This window comes from Cupressus sempervirens, chromosome 2, assembly GCF_028749045.1.
Source record: "Cupressus sempervirens isolate cs-2001-9-10 chromosome 2, ASM2874904v1, whole genome shotgun sequence".
In the NCBI taxonomy this organism is placed as follows: domain Eukaryota; kingdom Viridiplantae; phylum Streptophyta; class Pinopsida; order Cupressales; family Cupressaceae; genus Cupressus; species Cupressus sempervirens.
Genome location: NC_143119.1, coordinates 604,665,670 through 604,685,617, shown reverse-complemented (window position 1 = coordinate 604,685,617; position 19,948 = coordinate 604,665,670). Strand labels below are relative to the sequence as shown.

Genomic DNA, 19,948 nt, shown 5'->3' with positions numbered 1-19,948 from the left:
AATCTTTTCTATTATATATTGTCTTAGTATACCTTTCCACTTTCTTTTTAACCATTTTTTCACCTAAGGGTACACTGCCTTGTTTTCTAAGACTAGTTTCCTAATGAATAAGGTCAAAAAAAATGTCTACTACATTATCTTGCATCCACAATTTGCCATCATTTATCTTACTCAATATGATTTGAGTCCATTCATCTATATCTAGATCATAGTAGAAATGATACTTAAATAAGTCTAATTCCCTTAAATTTTCAAATCTAGTATTTACTATAATGTCGTGGTTAAAGACTAATTCCATATCTTTGTTCATATATTCACTACCAATTGACTCAAACTTTTAATTCAAATAAATTTCTACATCTTCAAGGTAAACTATGTTGTTCAGAGTGACAGACAACATAGAGTTAGGGTTTTCTTCATGAGATTTTATGGAAACTATCTTAAACTTAGGTCTATCTTCATTCTCAACACTGTGTACTATTGACATATCCATGGCCTTTATCTTTTATCGAACAAATTTGTGGAAAAATGATAAAATACCTTTTTTTCAAAAATAGGGTTTTCTTCAAAATCACTTTGACAAGTTTCCTCTAAATGCTCTTCACTTCAAATGTATCTATAATCAAGTAAAATTCAATTTAGTACTCTATTTATCCACCATCTTGAAACTTGCATTAATTGTGTACTTCACAAATATGAAAAAGTTGTTTCTTGCATCCTGTAATCAGTTAACTGCTCAAGATCATCTATCCAATCTTTGAATGTCACCCAAGGTTTATTATAGCCTCCTTCCTTCATGAAATTCATCCTCAATACTTCTCATCCTGAAATTCTAAAATACTTTTTGTCTTTTGCTGTAGAATCAATCTTTACTATAATACTAGTAACCCTGATTTCCTTCATAACTTGTTTAGATGAGCTCCAAATCATAACTGATCTTAGGTACCATCTAAACTTAACTCGATACATGTTTTCCCAACTTTTCTACCTCTAATTCAGTCTCTAACTAAAGTTCTGAAATTCTAATGCTGTGAACAAGCCTAATTCAATGTAATTGAATAAAACTCAACAACTAACTTCAATCTTCTTGTCTCAACATCACCTAACTTTTCTTTTAATATGTTTGTTCCTTTCACAAATTCTTCATTAAGTTCATCTCGAAGTTCACTCACAATGCTTCTTTGTTCTTCACGGTTAGTTCTGGAGTTCCCTTCATGGTTCCTTCTATCATTCCTTTTGTTCCCAAAGTTTCTTCCATTGTTTTTTCTATCTCTGAAGTTTCTATCAATTCTGCAATACTTCTTTGTGTGTTTGAAGTTATTGCATAACTGACATACAAGTGCTCTACTTTTAGAATTTTTCTGATCATTAGGTGCATGAAAATTCTAAGCAATGTGTACTAAGTTGTTACACATATAACACATAATCTATCTTCTATCTTCATAAGATCTTCCTTCTCTCGATGTCCTTTCATTATATCTTCTTTTATCTACAGGGTTAGTATATCTAAACATTCTACTAATTTTCCTATCATTATCATACTTAAGTTTTCTACAATCAATTGCATTATGACCCATACCATGACAAATATGACAATAAAATTCCTTAACATGATTGAATGAATTATTAGTATAATTTATTTTCATATAAAGTATTTCATTACATAAAAAAATTTACCTCTAAATTCATGCCTAATTGCCTTAGGAGTTTCTACTTCCTTTGGTTCATCCAATATTTCAGCTTCCTTTTCTTGCTCAACTTCTTTAGGTTTTTTAGAAGATTGACTTGATTCAATCTTACCATCAAATTTGTCTTTTTCTTTCAGATTTGATCTAATCTCAGGTTTCTTTATAGACATTTTAATTAGATAGTCAAGAGAAGTCTTGTCATAAGAAGGTCTCTATATAGATATTGAATCATCAAGCTTTTCTCTATTAGCATAAAGTTTCTCAAGCTTCTATTTACACTGTGCCAATTCAGCTTTCACAATAGTATTGTACTTAAGGAGTTTTTCATGATCTTCTTTCAATGATTCAAATTGAGATGTTTTCTTTTATAGTCTTGTTCTTAGATCTATATTTTTAGTCTTCAAATTGGATTCAACTTTTCTAGGATCATTTCTCAAAGTCAATTTCATATTTGTAATCTTCAATTCATGCTTCAAGATCTTGTACTCTATCTTAAACTTTGAATAGTTATCATCACTAGTTCCAAAGTCAATAGATTCAAGATTGGATTTTAGATGTTCAATCTTTATTTCAACTGATCAATGTACACTTTAAAGTCTTCATATCCATCCTTTAGCTTTTCTCTTTCTTTAGTAAGGAGATCAATTTGTTTAAGAGCTTCTTTGAGGTTCTTCATCAACTATTCCATATCCATAGGGATCTTACTTAATCTGTTAAGCCTCTTCAAAGTAAATAGGCTCTAATACCAATTGTTAGAAATAGAAATTACTGAGAGGGGGAGGTGAATCAGTAATCTACAAACTTTAGTCACTAACTGTGTTGGTGTTTTAAAACACTATAGGTTTTAAATTACCCCGATGACAATATGGTACATCTAGGGGTAGCTAACTCCCATCTTCAACAAACTATTTCAAACACCCAACCAACTATAAGGCTAGACCCTTCTTCTACTTCAGGCTTTGCTAAACCTAGGCAGGTGGACCTCAGATTCAATCAATATGGTACTAGTGCAAAACATATTCCTGAATCTAACAAAGCAGATAACAACCTTATATCTCCTAATAACTCATGCAATGACATAGATCTACAGTAGCAAATTGCAAATCTAGGAGATTCATAAGCTGAGTGAGGGTTAGAATTTTCAGCTCTTCAACATGAATGATAAAAATGTTTGATTAATGATGTTGAATTCAACACAACCCCTAATATGCAACAGCATGAACAAGTGATCTTGTAGCTGACCAGTGCCTAATCCATTGGGAAATTCTATGAATCAAATAAATACATACAGGTACTTGAGACATATTCATATCTTTAGATATTTGATCTATCCATTCACCTTGTAAATAGACATCTATGTTCAATCTAAATCTCATTCTTACCTGATATCCTCATTAGTAAACTTGCAAACATGGTAATTTCCCTAAAGCATTTACATAACCCCTTGAGTTATAAGCAACAATGAAACAACATACAACCTTAAGGGACTACAACAACAACCTAGGCTCTTTGTTCAAAGATCATAAAATATTGAAAATTCATTGAGAAAGGAGACAAGATCTAAAATGAAAACTCATTTACACATGGTGTTCTTTGTATTGATTTCCTTGAAATAATACATTCATATGCCTGAATTTAAATCAAAGTAATAGATCTAAACTATCTATATTTATCTTCCTACTATTGTTATACAAGAGAATTATGTTGAAAGAATGGTGTCACAGTCAAGGAAACATGTCAAAAACTAGAACCAAATGGTCTCATAGTGAAAAATAGGAACCCCTAATGGTATCATAGAAATGAACTTTTTCTTCCCAAAAACTAGAACATCTACAATGAGAAAGAATGAGAATGATATAGAGGAAGGAATTCTCGGATTTTTTCTACATTTGACATGTGTCCACTTGAAATTCCCTCTCTTAGCAATGAAAAGACTCTCTCTAATCTTTATCTTCAATGGGTGAATCAAATCCTTGATCAATGTGCCTCCCAAAACATAAAGTGATTCAGATATTTGATTGGAAAGACTAATTGATTTCTGATGTCAAATTTGAACTCAAGGTAAAAGTGAAAAATTAGTTAAATGGCCTCTAGAAGCCAAGAAAACCTATTAGAATCAATTTTCTTCATTTTCAGACTTCAACAAGCCTTTATATCTATCTTCTAACCAATTTTGATGATCAATGATGAATTTTTCTCATTCTATTGAGAATGCCTCAGGAATCACAAATTGGCTTATAGCACAAACTGGTGAGTACCTGTGCAAAAATTGACTTCATATTTGGAAAGTTCAGATCATCTCAATTTTGACGGTATATTGGAGCATATATTTTGAGCAAAAATAGTGTCTATTATGCCTCTCTAAAGTTCAAGCTTCCACTCCATGGCCAAAACAATTTAAAAGAATAAAATTATAAAATTTAAAATATTCCATAGTTTAAACTATAGAAATTTATTATTTGAAATCAAATTTTTCAATTTTAGAATGAACATGGTGGGGATATTATTTTATTTTAAAAAATCTCTTGATATCCCCTCACCCAATTGAGCAATGCCATTTGTCCCACCTATATTAGCTTTGGTCTACACAATAGTGCCACATGTCACCATCATATTGGCTTTGATCTTAAGCGAGACCCACATACATTCTCAAAAACTCTGCCAGATTTTTTGGATTTTTCAGCAAGTCGCCATGTCTCTTGCCAGGAAATCTCCCATTTTCTAGTGGTGACATGGCAACCACTAGATTTTGGTGAATTTTTTTGGCATCTCGTCTATCCATGTCATCACCACCTCATTTCCACCTCACTATACCACCTAGGCAGTTGCTATGTCACTATAGTTATCACGTGAGAAACTCTACTTAGTGATATAGTGATAGCTATGAGATTCTCCATGTGGCACCATCTCATCACCCAAATTTCATGTCATCATGGTAGCATACTAATGCATATTGAGTCAAAAATTTGACTTTTGTACGGTCCAACTATCATCATCACTTGTGGTGGGGTCCTATGCATACTTGCGGCTTCAAAAGCCAATGTCTTTCAAGACATATTAATTATTGTGTTCACTACTATTTAAAAACCTTGGAAGCTCACATTGTAAGCAATGTGGGACAAATTTGTTTGAAGATCATGGATCTATCTCACTGTAAAAATATTAATGAGCTTCCGCCAATTTGTGAATGGCATTCTTTGAGAAATCTTTATTTGGATGGATGTAAGAAACTTGTTGGATTAAGTTCTCTTCCACACGATTTCAGTTGTCTATGCATTTTAGGCTACTCATAGTTGCAGAATTTATCCTTCTATCCTAGTTTGTATGAAATGAATGGACTTAGTGAACATTTTGTTAAGAAGCTAGTCAAGGACCATCGTGTTAGGTTATGTGGTGGTGCTAGTCCTCCTCCTCCTATTGGTGTGTGGATTCCTCCAACATTGACTACCTGTTACTTTGTCATGTGTGGAATCCCTTTAACTTGCAAGTTACAGCTCCCATGTCATTTTCATGTTGTGCTCTACCTTTACGTGGCTTTCAATTTCAGAGAGCTCCCCTTTAACATTTCTATTGACTTATTAATGGATAGCTTCCTTAATTTTCATGCATAGTCTCCTTGGTGTGTACTCTATATGCCGCCTTCCCCTCTTCTTCTTGTGTATTTGACCAATCTTCAAACTTGTGGCTTAGTCCCCTGTAGTCTTAAAGTCCCTCTCTCATTCAAACCATGGGCAAAAGGCATGGACTTCCCTACACAACATGGAGCTTCTTCATGTGTGGGTTGATTCCCTGCTTTTAATTTCCTCTAGCTCCTAGGACATGGGCTCCATTTCTTTCCACTGGTGACTTACATCATTAAGTAGTTGGCAGGAATAGAGGAAATCTGCAACCAATGCAAAGGAGCCCATAGCAGTCAATAACCTCTTTTGATAATATAAAAGCCCGCATTGAGTTAAAAGCATGCTACTTTAAAAGGTAAGATGAAGTTAAAAGCTTCCTAATGTAAAAAGGGATCACATGGTTTTAAATAAGGAAGATCATGCCATTTGCAGACCCATCATTAATGATGCAAGCCACTAGTGGAAAGAAAGGGAGCCCACGTCCTAGGAGCCAGAGGAAGTTAAAAGTAGGGAATTAGTCCACACATGAAGAAGCTCCATGTTTTGTAGGGCAATCCATGCCTTTTTCTCTCATTCAAACCATGGGCAAAAGGTGTGGACTACCCTACACAACATGGAGCTTCTTTATGTGTGGGTTGATTCCCTGCTTTTAACTTCCTCTAGCTCCTAGGACATGGGTTCCCTTTCTTTCCATTGGTGGCTTACATAATTAATGTTGGATGCTCTCTACAAATGGCATGATCTTCCTTGTTTAAAACCATGAGATCCCTTTTTACATTAGGTGGCTTTTAACTATGGCTTACCTTTTAAAATAGTAGGCTTTTAACTCAATGTGGGCTTTTATATTATCAAAAGAGGTTCTTGACTATCATGGGCTCCTTTGCATTGGTTGCAGATCTCCTCTATTCCTGCCAACTACTTATCTTCTTCTAATGTTTCTCTTCATAACTTTTCTTCACCAAAATCATGTTAAGAAGATTAAGTTCTTTATACTTGTCCATTTCCAAATCATGAGTATTTGCACCATAGAGGTCAAAACCAAGAGCATAGTCTCCAAGATTCAAAAGATGACCAAGATGAGTTTTCATATTGAAAATTGTGTCATTCTTTTCAAAGTCTAAAACATGAGTAACCTGTACATTTTCCAGTGAATACTTCAAACTACCCATAGTAATCAAATTGACATTAGCCTCAATATCCAAAACAATATACTCTACCAACTGCCCACCTAAAAGAAGAGCCCAGAAAGGCACCCTCAAATATTGATTTGCATCCATAAATGCATGGCTTGAGGTAAATAGATTGAGCAACATAATATTAGTACTTACTTTGGTGCACAAAAGAAGAGAACCCAAGTTTCCCAAATTAGAGGAAACTTTGGGAGGAAGGCACACCAAATCCTCTTTGCATATAGGACAAATCTGAATAGAGAAAGTATACTTATAATTGTAAGTATTATTCTTTGAATCTTTTGATACTAGTGACTTATCATTCCAACTCAAATTAGGCACCACACTACCCAAAAAGTTCACCAACTCTGAAACATGGCTCCTGCACAATAGCCACATATTGATTTGGGTTTGTCTGAATCCTCCTATAGTTGTCACAGATATGCTCTTGTTGTACATACTCAAAAACATAAGCCTATTGTAATATAGCCCCATTGAGACCTCCTTTTGTATTCTCAGCTTGACCTTAATTATTTTAGAATGGGGTTCAGTCCATATGAACTCAACATGAACTCAGATGGCATGTTCTAGAAGTGGCTTCTTGGAGCTTGATGAATGTAAAATATTGTTTCAAATTTCAAGCTTTTTCCTATATTGAGATAAGAAAGAGATTTTTTCTCCTGTCCAATCGAGCACACATTGTAGGCTTGTGCAAAAAAAAACATCACGAGACTTAGTGATATTCTAATCTCTCAATCTGATTCTTTTTTTAGTGACATTGTATGTGAACATTTGGTTTCATCAATCCTTCCAAAAATTTAATGAAATTCATAACATCTTATGCAAAAGTACTTGATGATAAGTGCATATTGATGGAATCCTTTTGACCAATTTGACTTGCAATGATACCCTCATATCACAGTATCCTCATCTCTAAACACCATATTAATCTGACAGGATTAGTCGGGCCCCAAAGTGAGTCCGGCTAAAAAAAAAATTTTTTTTGGACAATTGATATTCCATACTAATCTAATGAACATCTGATATTGACTGGGATCAAAATCAAACACTAAATTATTCTTTAAAACTCATTTTTGCCCTTTAAATCCAACTGTCATTTTAGTGCCAGAAGGTCCTTTGATTGGCCTTAAAAATTGATCTGAACCTCTGACTGGGCTCTAAAATCAACAATATTGATTCTCTATTCCATAGACTTTTACCCTTTCAAATCTTGTCTCATGATGAATTCGGGGTCAAAATATATTGACCATTGAATTTGCAGTTTTAGAATTGCCTACAAGAAATCAAGTTTAAAAACATAAATCACGTTCGGATTTGACTTTGAAAATTGGGTAAATTGACACTTGGGGAAACGAAGCTTGGGGTGTTGGTTCGTTGTCATGAGGAGAGTATAAAACTTCAATTTGGGCTCATGAAAAATAACTGGGCGTAAATGGCGAGCAGTCAAAGTGGGCTACTCAAATGTGCAGACTGAAAACAATGTCAAAAAAGCATTTTTTGTAAATGGAATGGACCTAGAAAAGTGTGCAAACGGATTCATCAAGACAAGAAAATCGGCACACTTGAACTATTTTTGGAGTAAAAAACAATGGTACAATCCATTCAATCTCATCTATCACAGATTTCAAGTTATGACATCACAAATAGGGGTACTAATCAATCTGCATTTCTTGACACCAGTAAAAAGTTAGAAATTGTGTTTGGAATTGTGTTTGAAAATTGATCCAATAGATTTGTCATAAGCTCAAAATTGAAACATAGTAAGTCTCTAACCACTAAAATGCAATGAAAAATGAATTTTAGCATTTGGGTCAACTAGCCAAAAGTTATAACTCATCAAATAGGGCCTTCCAGAATTTAGAACTAATTACATTAGCATGACACAATTAAATGACCAACTTTGAGGGATTCAAAACCTAGTCAAACGGATTCAAAATGACTTGAAATATGAAAAATAGGCTCTTTGGTATGGACACTAGACATTCCCAAAGTGACAAGTCATGAAACATAACTAGGTCTGAGATATTCAATTGCAAACAAGGCCTCATGTCATTGTTTGATACTTAGGTGAAAATGCAAAATTTGACAAATGCTCAAAACCAGACTTCACGAAATGGCTCAGAATGGCAATTTAACTTCATGGAACACATATACATGTTGAATGAAAGGTGTTGGAAGCATTAAACACCTCATAGTACTCAAATGTACAGTCGGGTACACATGCATCAAAGAGTGCTCATAAGGCTTAATTTTCAATGGTGCTCAAAATTGAGCCTTCAATTTTGAGCGCCAACAAACTGGATATTATTACTCACTTTAAATCATGCATAATAAAGAAATAAATTAATGTTGAACAATAACAATAGTAGTGCACAAAGATAAATCATAACACCATATTTCGTTAACTAGGGAAACCCTAGCCAAGGGAAAACCCCGATGGGGATGATACCCACTAGATAATATCTAATATATATGTTCCTTGTTAGAGGATGCAACCTATTAGGAGTCAATAAGAAAATTTAGTGTAAGGAGTCCCTTTTAGAAGACTTTGAATCCTTGTTAGGAGATTCCAACCCTGTTAAGAGTTGTAGTATAATGTATGGAAGAAGAGCCCACCACCCAAACATGTAATTTTAACTACAAGAAAAGCTCACTACTCAAAAAAATGGTTCACTATTATTTTCTTTTTTAATTGATGGATCTCTAATCTTCATCTCGATCTCAGATCACTAGATAACTCATGTGTAACTTTGCATATATTGCTTTCACATATAGTCACAATTTCACAATTCACACTTGTACTTTGCTAACATATCATATCAAGATAGCACACTTCTTATTGGAAGATGTCCTTTGAATAAATACCATGCCTTTACACAAATTATTGTTGGTTGGCTAAGACCATAATTCACTATTCCAAGTTAGAGTAAACATCTAGGATATCGGCCCTAATTGGACAAGTAATTGTTTTGTAAACAAAACAATTCTTTCCTTCAATTTTGTTGACCTACTTCACAATTATCTCTATTTTATATAATTTGTACAAACTTATGAGGTTATACATGTCATCACGTACATGTGTACTATCTCCATGTAACTTTTCTAGTCATATTATGGCATGTGCAACATGTTACAAACAAAACAATACACTGTTGTAAACCAAATTCTATACTTAGACAATTTTTTGATTACCAAACACTAAGTATCTTTATTTCTAAGGTTTCCTTTCAACATGTACATCATGTGTTGCTATTAATGAAAACAATTACATATCACAATTAGCCAATTGTTAATTCCATCAAGGAGAATTTCGAATTCAAACTTTACAAGGATTTCATAGGGTCAATATGTGGTCCCAAAGTGCCTTTTTTGTGAAAATAAGCTCCCCGTATGTTAAACATGCTAGGGGCCTAAAATTGACCATTTTATTTCTTAGCTAGGCTAGGGGTCCCCTTAACCAATGCATTCATCCACCAATTCAAAAATTGAATTGCCCCATCATTTCACACCCACCTTTCCTCTTAGTCAAAAATAACAAATTTGGTAGGGGCAAAATTGTAAGAGATAGTGGCTTGATGTTTTTGATGTTGTAAGAGATAGGAGGATGTATTTGATAGCCTTGAAGAGGCATTATGCAATTGTAGATGTATATGTGTATATGTATATGGCATTCTCCTCTTTGGGGACCCACCTTCACCCATTGTTTCATGATTCCAATGGTGAATCATTGTGTTAAGCCTTGGAAGGGAGTTTATATGTGTTGTAAGTTGTATGCATTGTTGGTGCTTGAGTGTAACCTATTTGAGCCTTGTCTCCCCAGCTTGGTGGGTGGCTTCTTAGAAGCCTAGGATGGGAGGTGAGCCTCCATGATTCTTGTGTAAATCTTTTTTAGTATTTTGGACTTTTGAATCCATGAAAGAAATTAGGGATTTTTCCTTGTATTGGCGAGAAAAGGATGTGGCAATATGCAGTGTATTTGGATGGAGCATTCTTCCTTCGAGCCAATATGAAATGAATTATGAAGACCTCCATCTGTTGTTTTGTGAAATGTGTTGTTAAGAAGGATATTAATTGTATATTATTATGAGTATTTTCTTGTGAAAGGAATGAAAAAGTTGGAATATGGAAATTTTTAGTTGCATGGTAAGAAGCTATATTTATGTATTTGGTTTGCATTGAAATAAAAGGAATTGTTTATCATTGTAGTTATATCTGAAAGAAAAGAGAGAGTTCATGTAAAGAAACAATCATAATTATTTTTGAATCATAGATAGAAAATGCATTTAATTTTGATTTCTAAGGTAAAGAAGTTCCATATTGTAATAAGTTGATAAGAAATTTCATTTAGAGTTTCACTATAAGGTTTGTATTTGTAGATGTTATAATGGACCTTTTCCAAATGTAAGCTATAAGATTTATGTATTATATCAAGTAATTAACATGAAAAATCCTTAAGGATGAAGTTTATTTACTTATGATTTCACGTGACTTCAATAGAACTAACAATCAAATATAATAGACTAGACAAATTAAGTCACTACTAAACCCATATTCATATCCTATTAAATGGAGTATAGGAGAAAATACAATAAATTTTTTAGTGAAGCCTTCCTCTAGATGCATTTTATCTCTGTGCACTTTGTATGGGAAGTGGGAAATAATCTACTCCCCAATTATAGGTCAATAAAATATTCAAAAGAATATTCTTAGAATACTTTGCAAAAGTATAAATAAATAAAATAAACTAAAAGAGTTAAGTCATAGACTAATTTGAATAACCACCTATCAATCAAGAATAAAGGCCAACCCATAAGGGACCATGACTTAAATGAGTCACATCCAAAAATGAAAATGAAAATAAAATAAAACTAGCAAAAGAATAACATAAATTAAATAAGCCTTCCTAATGATGGAGGTTGACCATTTCCTTGGGAGAGGAGAGTGTTTAAAAAAGAAGAAGTATATAAATGCATATTGTGTTGAACCAAAATTAATGCTAGGGAGGCACTATTGACATTCAATCAAGTTTTTTATTAGTGACAACACTTATTCATATTCTATATGATTTTTGAGTTCAAGGATCAGTTTACAATATTTTCCATGTACTTCAATAGCCACCGAGCACTACAGTTCATATTGAACATCCAGTGGTTCCCAAGTGAATTCAAACAGTGTGAAGTCTATTAGTTCAACCTATATAGTTCAGTGGTTATCGAGCTTTGTAGTTTCTACCATGTTTAGTAGTTCTTGTGAAGTGAAGCTAGTGTTAACCGAGTTGAATGAAGATCAATGTTTACCAAGTACAATCATGGTAAACATGGAATGTAGTTTATACCGAGTTACATAGTATCTATCGAGTCACCAATAAATATTGAGTTCGAAACTATGTTGAAGTGATTAGTATGGACCAAGCTTCTACTTCTATCGAGTGCATGATGATGTCAAGTAATGATAGTGGACACCGTGTATCAGAACCTCACCAAGTTAGTTTTCAAAACTTGAGTATCTACATTTGGGCCGACTTTGTAATATTGGTGTTAATTTGTGTAATGTCCAATTTTGTAATCATGGAAACTAGATTGATATATATGTAAATTGTATCACATCCAAAAGATAAAAAAAATAAAGTATGAAAGTTATATAAAAAGGAAGCATACAAATGTAAATCAATAGCATGGTAAGTGTATTGTAAGGCCATATCAAGAGCGACAGAGTTATATCTATCACATAAAGGTGATTAGTACTTTAAGAGATTTCAATTAGCAATTCAGTTGTAAGTCGGAGATCTAGTGTTTCATCCTAATAGGTGAATTAGCTTCAAATCCTTTTGCAAAGTAGACTTAATAGTATTTTCTTAAATCTCTTTACCGAGTGCATACTTCATTGTATATTTGTAAAACCTCTAATAAGGTGGACCTAGCGGTCCTAATTGCTCCTAATAGGGTAGATCATTAGAACTGATCAATGTAAGCCTTAATCGACCAACTTTATGCATGCAGTAGATCAAATTTATTATGGTAATTAGATTATTGCAACTAAGGTCTGAATTGGTTAAAAAGTTTTGAGGTTACTGATTCACCCCTCCAGTCTTAGTAACTAGCTAGTCTTGATTATTTTCAACAATTGGTATTAGAGTCTTGATTACTATAATAGTCTTACAAGGTCATGAAGAATAATATGTCATATGACCTAGCAGATTTGTTGTTGAAGCAGTTGATCAAAAACATGGAAAGCATTAGAACTTCAAAAAATAACCCATGTAAATTTGGTTCATTTTTGACATGTTTGCTTTTCTATGTACAAAATTTTTTCCCTTCTAAAGGTACGATCATATGGAGAAAAGATGTGCCAGTTTTGTATCAGATTAATGAATATATTGCTAAAATAAGTGAAAATTTTGTTTGTATCATGGATAGTCTTACAAGGTCATGAAGAATAATATGTCATATGACCTAGCAGATTTGTTGTTGAAGCAGTTGATCAAAAACATGGAAAGCATTAGAACTTCAAAAAATAACCCATGTAAATTTGGTTCATTTTTGACATGTTTGCTTTTCTATGTACAAAATTTTTTCCCTTCTAAAGGTATGATCATATGGAGAAAAGATGTGCCAGTTTTGTATCAGATTAATGAATATATTGCTAAAATAAGTGAAAATTTTGTTTGTATCATGGATAACTATTTTGAAGTCTTCAAAGAAAAGATGAATAAAAAATTTAGGATACCAAATAAGTTGGTTGAATACTATAAGAATGATGTTTGCTTTATGGTAAATAGTAACAGAGTCTACATCTAGGTAGTAAAGCCCATAGTTGTGTGGGTAAAACCTCTTCCATATGAGGTTAATGTTGATGAGACTAAGAACATCATTGAAGCCATAGTGAATGAGCCTATAGATCTAAAGGTACCCTACTGTGGAACTTATGAAGAGGCGAAGGCAAGAATTGAACTTGAGATCAAGTTTCCACAAGCAGTAAACAAGGGAAAGAGGAGGATAGAAAAATTGAAAACAACAAGCACCCCTCTTATGTTGACCAAAGGTAAAGGAGAAGCTGTGGAAGAAATAGAGGATGAAGAGGAATTCGGAAAGGAAAAAGAGCTAGTAAGAAAGAAAGGCAAGGTGATCATCACCAAGCCACCAAAGCCATCCAATGCAATGTTTACAAGGAGATCTAGGAAGAAAGAAAGAAATGAATGTAATGATGTGATCTTCAAGGAAAGGCTCAAGGTGCTAAGAGAAGGTGCTAGAGTACACAATTTTAAAGCACTCAAGTATGAAATAAGGACTCCAATAGAGCAGAAAGAGGTAGAAGATCTAATCATGGAGAAGATGGGGAAATGAAAATTCTCTCCAAACTAGCTGGCATCTCAGGTCCTTGCAATTTTGTTAGATAAGATCAAGGGTGGATGGGAGAACACCTAGTAGATATCAAAGACATATTTTCATAGACATTAAAGAAGTTGGTACCCACCTTGACTAATGCAGAGGTAAATAAAGCATTGAAAGACAATGAGAAAAAAATGACTTTGAAGTTCAACACTTGTTTAGTTTTGATGAAAGATACAGAATATGTAGTGAAGAATTCTACAAACACATGGAGGAATGTATTCCATCTTCAAAAACTAAGTGAGTACCCTATTGAAATCAAGGATGATGATGATGATAGTAAAAAAGATGAAGTTAATTAAGAAGATTCCACTCAATTTGTCACAATTGATACAATTGATTATCTGGAGCTAATGGATGATGATGAAGAATAAAAAGAGGAAGAAGCTATAGAGGAAGCCACATAAAATGAAGAGGAGACCAACCTAGTAAATATTGTTGTATCTATCATTGCTTCACTTCCTCACTCTCCAAAAAAACTTTCTACATCATCAGGTTCAGAGATAGCTTCTACAAGCTTGATTGTAAGTAGTGATACATCAAATGTTCAATCACTCCTTGCCACCTCTCAGCTTAGTACTTCATTAATGGAAATGTCTAACACTTCATCTATCAAGCTACAACATCCTTCAGTCACCAAGTCAACATCTACAATAGTTGATACAATGAGTTCTACAATTTTGAGCTCCTTAGCAGTAAGTACAATTTTGGCTACATTAGTTGTGAGTACTCCTATCAGTATTTTAGTTTTGGATAGTTTGGTAAATACATTAGTTTTGGATTTAATAAGTACTCTAGTCAATATTCCATCAATAGGCCCTATAAAAATTTTCACTACTAGTCCTACTATTTCCACTATTGTTTCTATTTTAGATTCTAAAGCATTAACTACAAGGACAGTTGAACCTAAAGTTCAACCAAGATTATTGATTAGTGGAAAGGAAATAGAAGAAGATATAGATTTGGATAATGAGATTGAAATTCCCAAATGGGACTTTGATAATATCACTATGGATCAAATGCATATAGCTGGTCATCTCCTCCAAAAGAAGGAAAAGAAGAAGAAATTAAGAGAATAGAGAGATAGAGAATATAAGATTATTGAGGATGCAAAGAACATTTTGACTGAAGATATAGGTGTTGAAGTTGATACTTCTCAACACATTTTGTTGCAATTAGAAGAGGCAGTTAGTAAGTTCAATAAAGATTCCAATGGTCAAGAGAAGTTGATTTAGAAAGAAGGAAATAAATTTGATAACAAAGTGCTTGAGCACATTGCTCAGTAAATAGCTATCCACCAAGTAGAGCTTTCATCAATTTTGACAAGTCTTGAAACCTCTTGCACAAACGTAACATCACTTTTTGCAAAATTGTGTGATATTACCGAGTATACGAAGGAAATAAAGAGAAAATTGAATAAAATTGATGAAGATCTAATGGCTAGTGCAAAGCAGTTGCAACTTGATTCCAGTTCAAGCTCTGCACATCATATGAAGATCATATTCTTATCAAATATGCAGGAAGAATTATTGAGAGAGGAAGCAAGGATGCGGTCCACACTCATAGATATTCAAAATATAATCCTTTCCATCATTGATACAATGTAGAAGCACATTGTCTACTCCAAAAAATTGATCCCTGACAACAACTTCTGAATTGCAGATCACATGATCGAACTCTCTCCAGAGGTGCAAGTTGCTCTAAAAATGTGCAAAGTTTTGCAAGACAACTGGGATAAGACCTTAACTCTCATTCTTAAGGTACATTCTAATTTTCTCTCAGATTTTAGTGTCTCCATGTAAATAGATCATGTATACATCTTTGGCATTATTGTCAAAAAGGGGGAGAGACACTTGTATATACTAAAGGGAAGAGACATTGTATATACAAAGTGGGTAAGATACTATATTGGGAAGAAACACTTAGTATGTCAATATGCCTGACATGATATGTACATTTTATGGGGGAAGAATCATGCAAGATAAAGTATATATAGCAGAGTTACAAAGAAAAATTCTGAAAAATCTCAAAACTAGTATACCATATCAAGCTAAGTATCACATTGTGTTGTATATAAGTTTTGGCTGATAAGTCTTTTTGTCACTAATGCCAAAGGGGGAGATTGTTGACATTCAATCAAGTTTGTTATTAGTGAGAATACTTATTTATATCTTGTATGGCTACCATGCTCAAGGAATAGTTTACAGTATTTTCCATGTACTTCAGTAGCCACTGAGCACTATAGTTCATATTGAGCATTCCAATGGTTACCAAGTGAATTTAGATAGTGTGAAGTCTATTAGTTCAACTTGTGTAGTTCAATGGTTATCAAGCTTTTTAGTTTCTACCATTTTTTTAGTTCTTATGAAGCAAAGTCAGTGTTGACTGAGTTGAATGAAGATTAGGGTTTACCAAGTATAGTTGTGGTAAATAGGGAATGCAATTTATACTGAGTTACATAGTATCTACCGAGTCACCAATGAATAATGAGTTCAAAAATATGTTGAAGTGATTATTATGGATGGAGCTTTTACTTCTAATAAGTGCATGATAATTTTGAGTAATGATAGTGAACACCGTGTATAAAAACTCACCAAATCAGTTTTTAGAACCCGAGTATCTACATTTGGGCCAAATTTGTAATATTAGTATTAACTTGTGTAATGGCCAACTTTGTAATTATGGAAATTGGATTGATATATATGTAATGTATTGTATCACATTCAAGAAAAAAAGAGTATGAAAGTTATATAAAAAGGAATCATGTGAATGTGAATCAGTAGTAGGGTAAGTGTATTGTAATGCCATATTAGGAGCAACAAAGTTATATCTATCACATAAAGGTGATCAGTACTTCAAGAGATCTCAGTCAACAATTCAGTTGTAAGTTAGAGATATAATATTTCATCCTAATAGGTGAATCAGCTTCAAATCCTTTTATAAGGTAGACTTAACAGTCTTTTCTTAAATCTGTTTACCGAGTGCATACTTCATTGTATGTTTGTAAAACCTCTAACAAGGTGGACCTAGCAGTCCTAATTACTCCTAATAGGGTAGATCATTAGAATTTATCAATGTAAGACTTAATCGGCCAACTTTATGCATGTAGTAGATCAAATTTATTATGGTAATTAGATTATTGCAACTAAGGTCTGAATTGGTTAAAAAGTTTTGGGGTTACTAATTCACCCCTCCCCTCTCAATAACCTAGCTAGTCTTGAATATTTCTAATAGGCACCATGTCAAAAAGTACATGGAAAAATGGGGGTGGTACCCACCTTCCCAACTCTCCACATTCTTCTCCATAAAGAATATGTTCCCTGTCCAAGTGTGAGTGGTCATCTTCACATCACATCACCCTAGCCCTTGGAAAGCCCACTATAGGACAAGGACATCCATCACCTCCCCCACCATTTGCATGTGAGGCTAGGAAAGATCTCATAAAGTGAGCACTATTCTTAGGGAGAGATGATGTTATTGGGATGGGGAAAGTTGATAGGAAATCACGCCTTGGGAGGTGGTGGCATTTAGCAAGTAGGTTAGATTTGGGTGCATGTTAATAAGTTAGTATAGAAGTTAGGATATAGTATTGGTTAGTGCCAGTTAGTTAGTAGGTAATGTTATATTAGTTAGTGTTGGGATAGGGTTAGTTGTAGGTAGTAATAATTTATATGCTCATTAAACAATATAAAATTAGGTTTATATTTTGTGTTAGTAGTTAGTTGGTTCTAGTTATCACTAGATATAGATGGTTAGTATATAGTGAATGAGAAGTTTATTTGTAGTTTAGAATTAAAATTATGATGAATGTTAGAGAATATGTCACTCTTTTATTATTAGTTATTTGGTGTTATAATTGGTAATGTGTGGTTAGTGGTATTAAGTGATATAGAATGATTTAGTAGTTAGATAGAATAATATTTATATAGTTACATGGTATAATTTCATTGTGTAAATGTGGATAAATGTATAAGGATTAAATTATAAATAGATTTAAAAAAATTAGTTACTAAGTAAAAGTAAGATAAGATAATTAGTGGGTTGGTATGATAGGTATAATAGTAAGAGTGGATATTAGACACTACTAATAGGGAAGGATATTAGTGATATTTTTGTATTAGAAATCAACATAACTAAATTAATTAGTTAGAGTTTCATAGACTAATGGTTTATTTAATTATTATGTACTATAATAAGGTTGGATTTTCAATTGTTGGACTCTACTATCATTAAATGTCATGTCCCCTTTTCAAATAATTAAAAAATAATAATCTTTGCTAAGACAAGCAGGCCCAAGAAAGTGAAGTTTCGGAAAAAGGGAGTTAATCTTTGGAAACCGTTGGACTAATAAATGATAATTATTATTAAAATATGTTTCATTAACCTCTCTTGGACGTGAGTTACAGTTATGCCCTTTTTAAAGAGGTTTGGAGGCATTTTGGGGGGATTCCAGACTTGATTTTCACTCATTCTTTGTTATTCTTCAGAGGCTGCCAAACCTGTGGAGAAGGAGACCCAAGAACGGGAGTTTGCAGGTTTCCAGGGAGACCCAAGAACGGGAGTTTGCAGGTTTCCAGGAAGGCTAAGGATGGGAGTTTGAAGCCATTCCATGTGCATGCTCATACAGAGTTTGCCTTTGTGCTGAACAGTGCAGATTTGTGAGTTTCCGTGTGTATTTTTGTAAGAGTTTGGTGTTTCCGGTTGAGTATTTCATATCAGTTTTGGTTGCTGCTGTATTTTATACTTTAAGCTATTAAAATAGAGCTGAATATATATATTGGGACGTGATTAAACTTCTGAGATAGATTATTAGTGTTCTTGTGGTGTTTCCGAGCATATTTTGTGCTATTTCGGGAGCCCGATGAGCATAGTTTTGGTCCTACATTTTCGAGCTGTTGTGTAAAGGCTATACAGATCTGGAAATATCAATTTGTAGGCTGTTATGCTGCTGAAAGTTCTGTAAAAATTTCCATTTTCAGATTCATTAATAATTTGTGAAGTTGTGAAGCTTTAGCACTATTTTCAACATACCCGATTTGGGGTTTCTTAAGGAATTTGGTGGATCTTTGTGATAGCAGTTGTTTGATTTTAAAGATCTGATTAGAGGTTGGAAATATCATGAAAAATCAGAAAAGGGACATTTCAGTGGTATCAGAGCCATGATCTTGCCAGCCTGAGGGTTTGTAGAAGTTGCAGAAGTTTGCATGTCAATTTTGACAACTACCCAGATCTTGCATGTCATAATTTGGTGGTTGCATGTTGCTTCTAATCAGTTGCATGTCCAAATCTATGGTTGCATGCTACTTCTAATCATTTGCATGTTAGTTCTTGGTGCTTGAAGAAGTTATATCCTATTGGGGTTACACTCTACTTTATCCAAAATGGACAGGTATAGTACAGAGTCTCAGAGGGAACGATCTTGGACAATTGATAGCCAGAGTCAAAATAGTAGAAAGGATGGTTATTTAGACATTCGAGATAAACTTATGAAAATAAGCCATGACATGTCTAAACAGTTGGTTGAGCACCACCGTATAAATGACATGTTATCTGACCCAGCTAAGGTGGATAAGTTGACTGGATTTCTATTTGGCAGATTTTCTCACAGGACAGATGACACAATTCCCAAGAACTTGCATGAGGAGTTTGAGAAACTAGCTGATAGCCAGGTAGTGGTCTCAGATTCTACTTTGCCACAGGAGGTGGTGGGAAAGGATATTACACAGATTGATAGTAACAGTCAACTTGATACTCAAATTGAGACAATTGTTTACAGGTTGTCAAAGGGTGATGCCACAGGTATTCAGGATGGTATAGTTACAACAGGTAGTGACTACAGTGTAGTGGGTTCAGATGATGATTATGAGGATGTTGTTGTGCAGGATGGTGAGATACCTAGTAGAGATGAGCAGACATTGAGCATTCATGAATTTGCTGAGAAAGAGTACCAGGCGCAGTTAGATGCTTCATCACATGAGGTTGAGGCAGGTAGTACTTCACATGATTTATCCCGCCAGCTGAAGGTGAGTGAAGATAGTATTGTGACTTCATTACCTTATCAT

The 19,948-nt window shown here is 33.8% G+C and overlaps 1 pseudogene; it reads right to left on the bottom strand.

Moving 5' to 3' along the window:
• Nucleotides 1–6,237: 6,237 nt before the first annotated feature.
• LOC149574844 (uncharacterized) overlaps nucleotides 6,238–19,948 on the bottom strand; it is a 122,356-nt pseudogene continuing 108,645 nt past the window's right edge.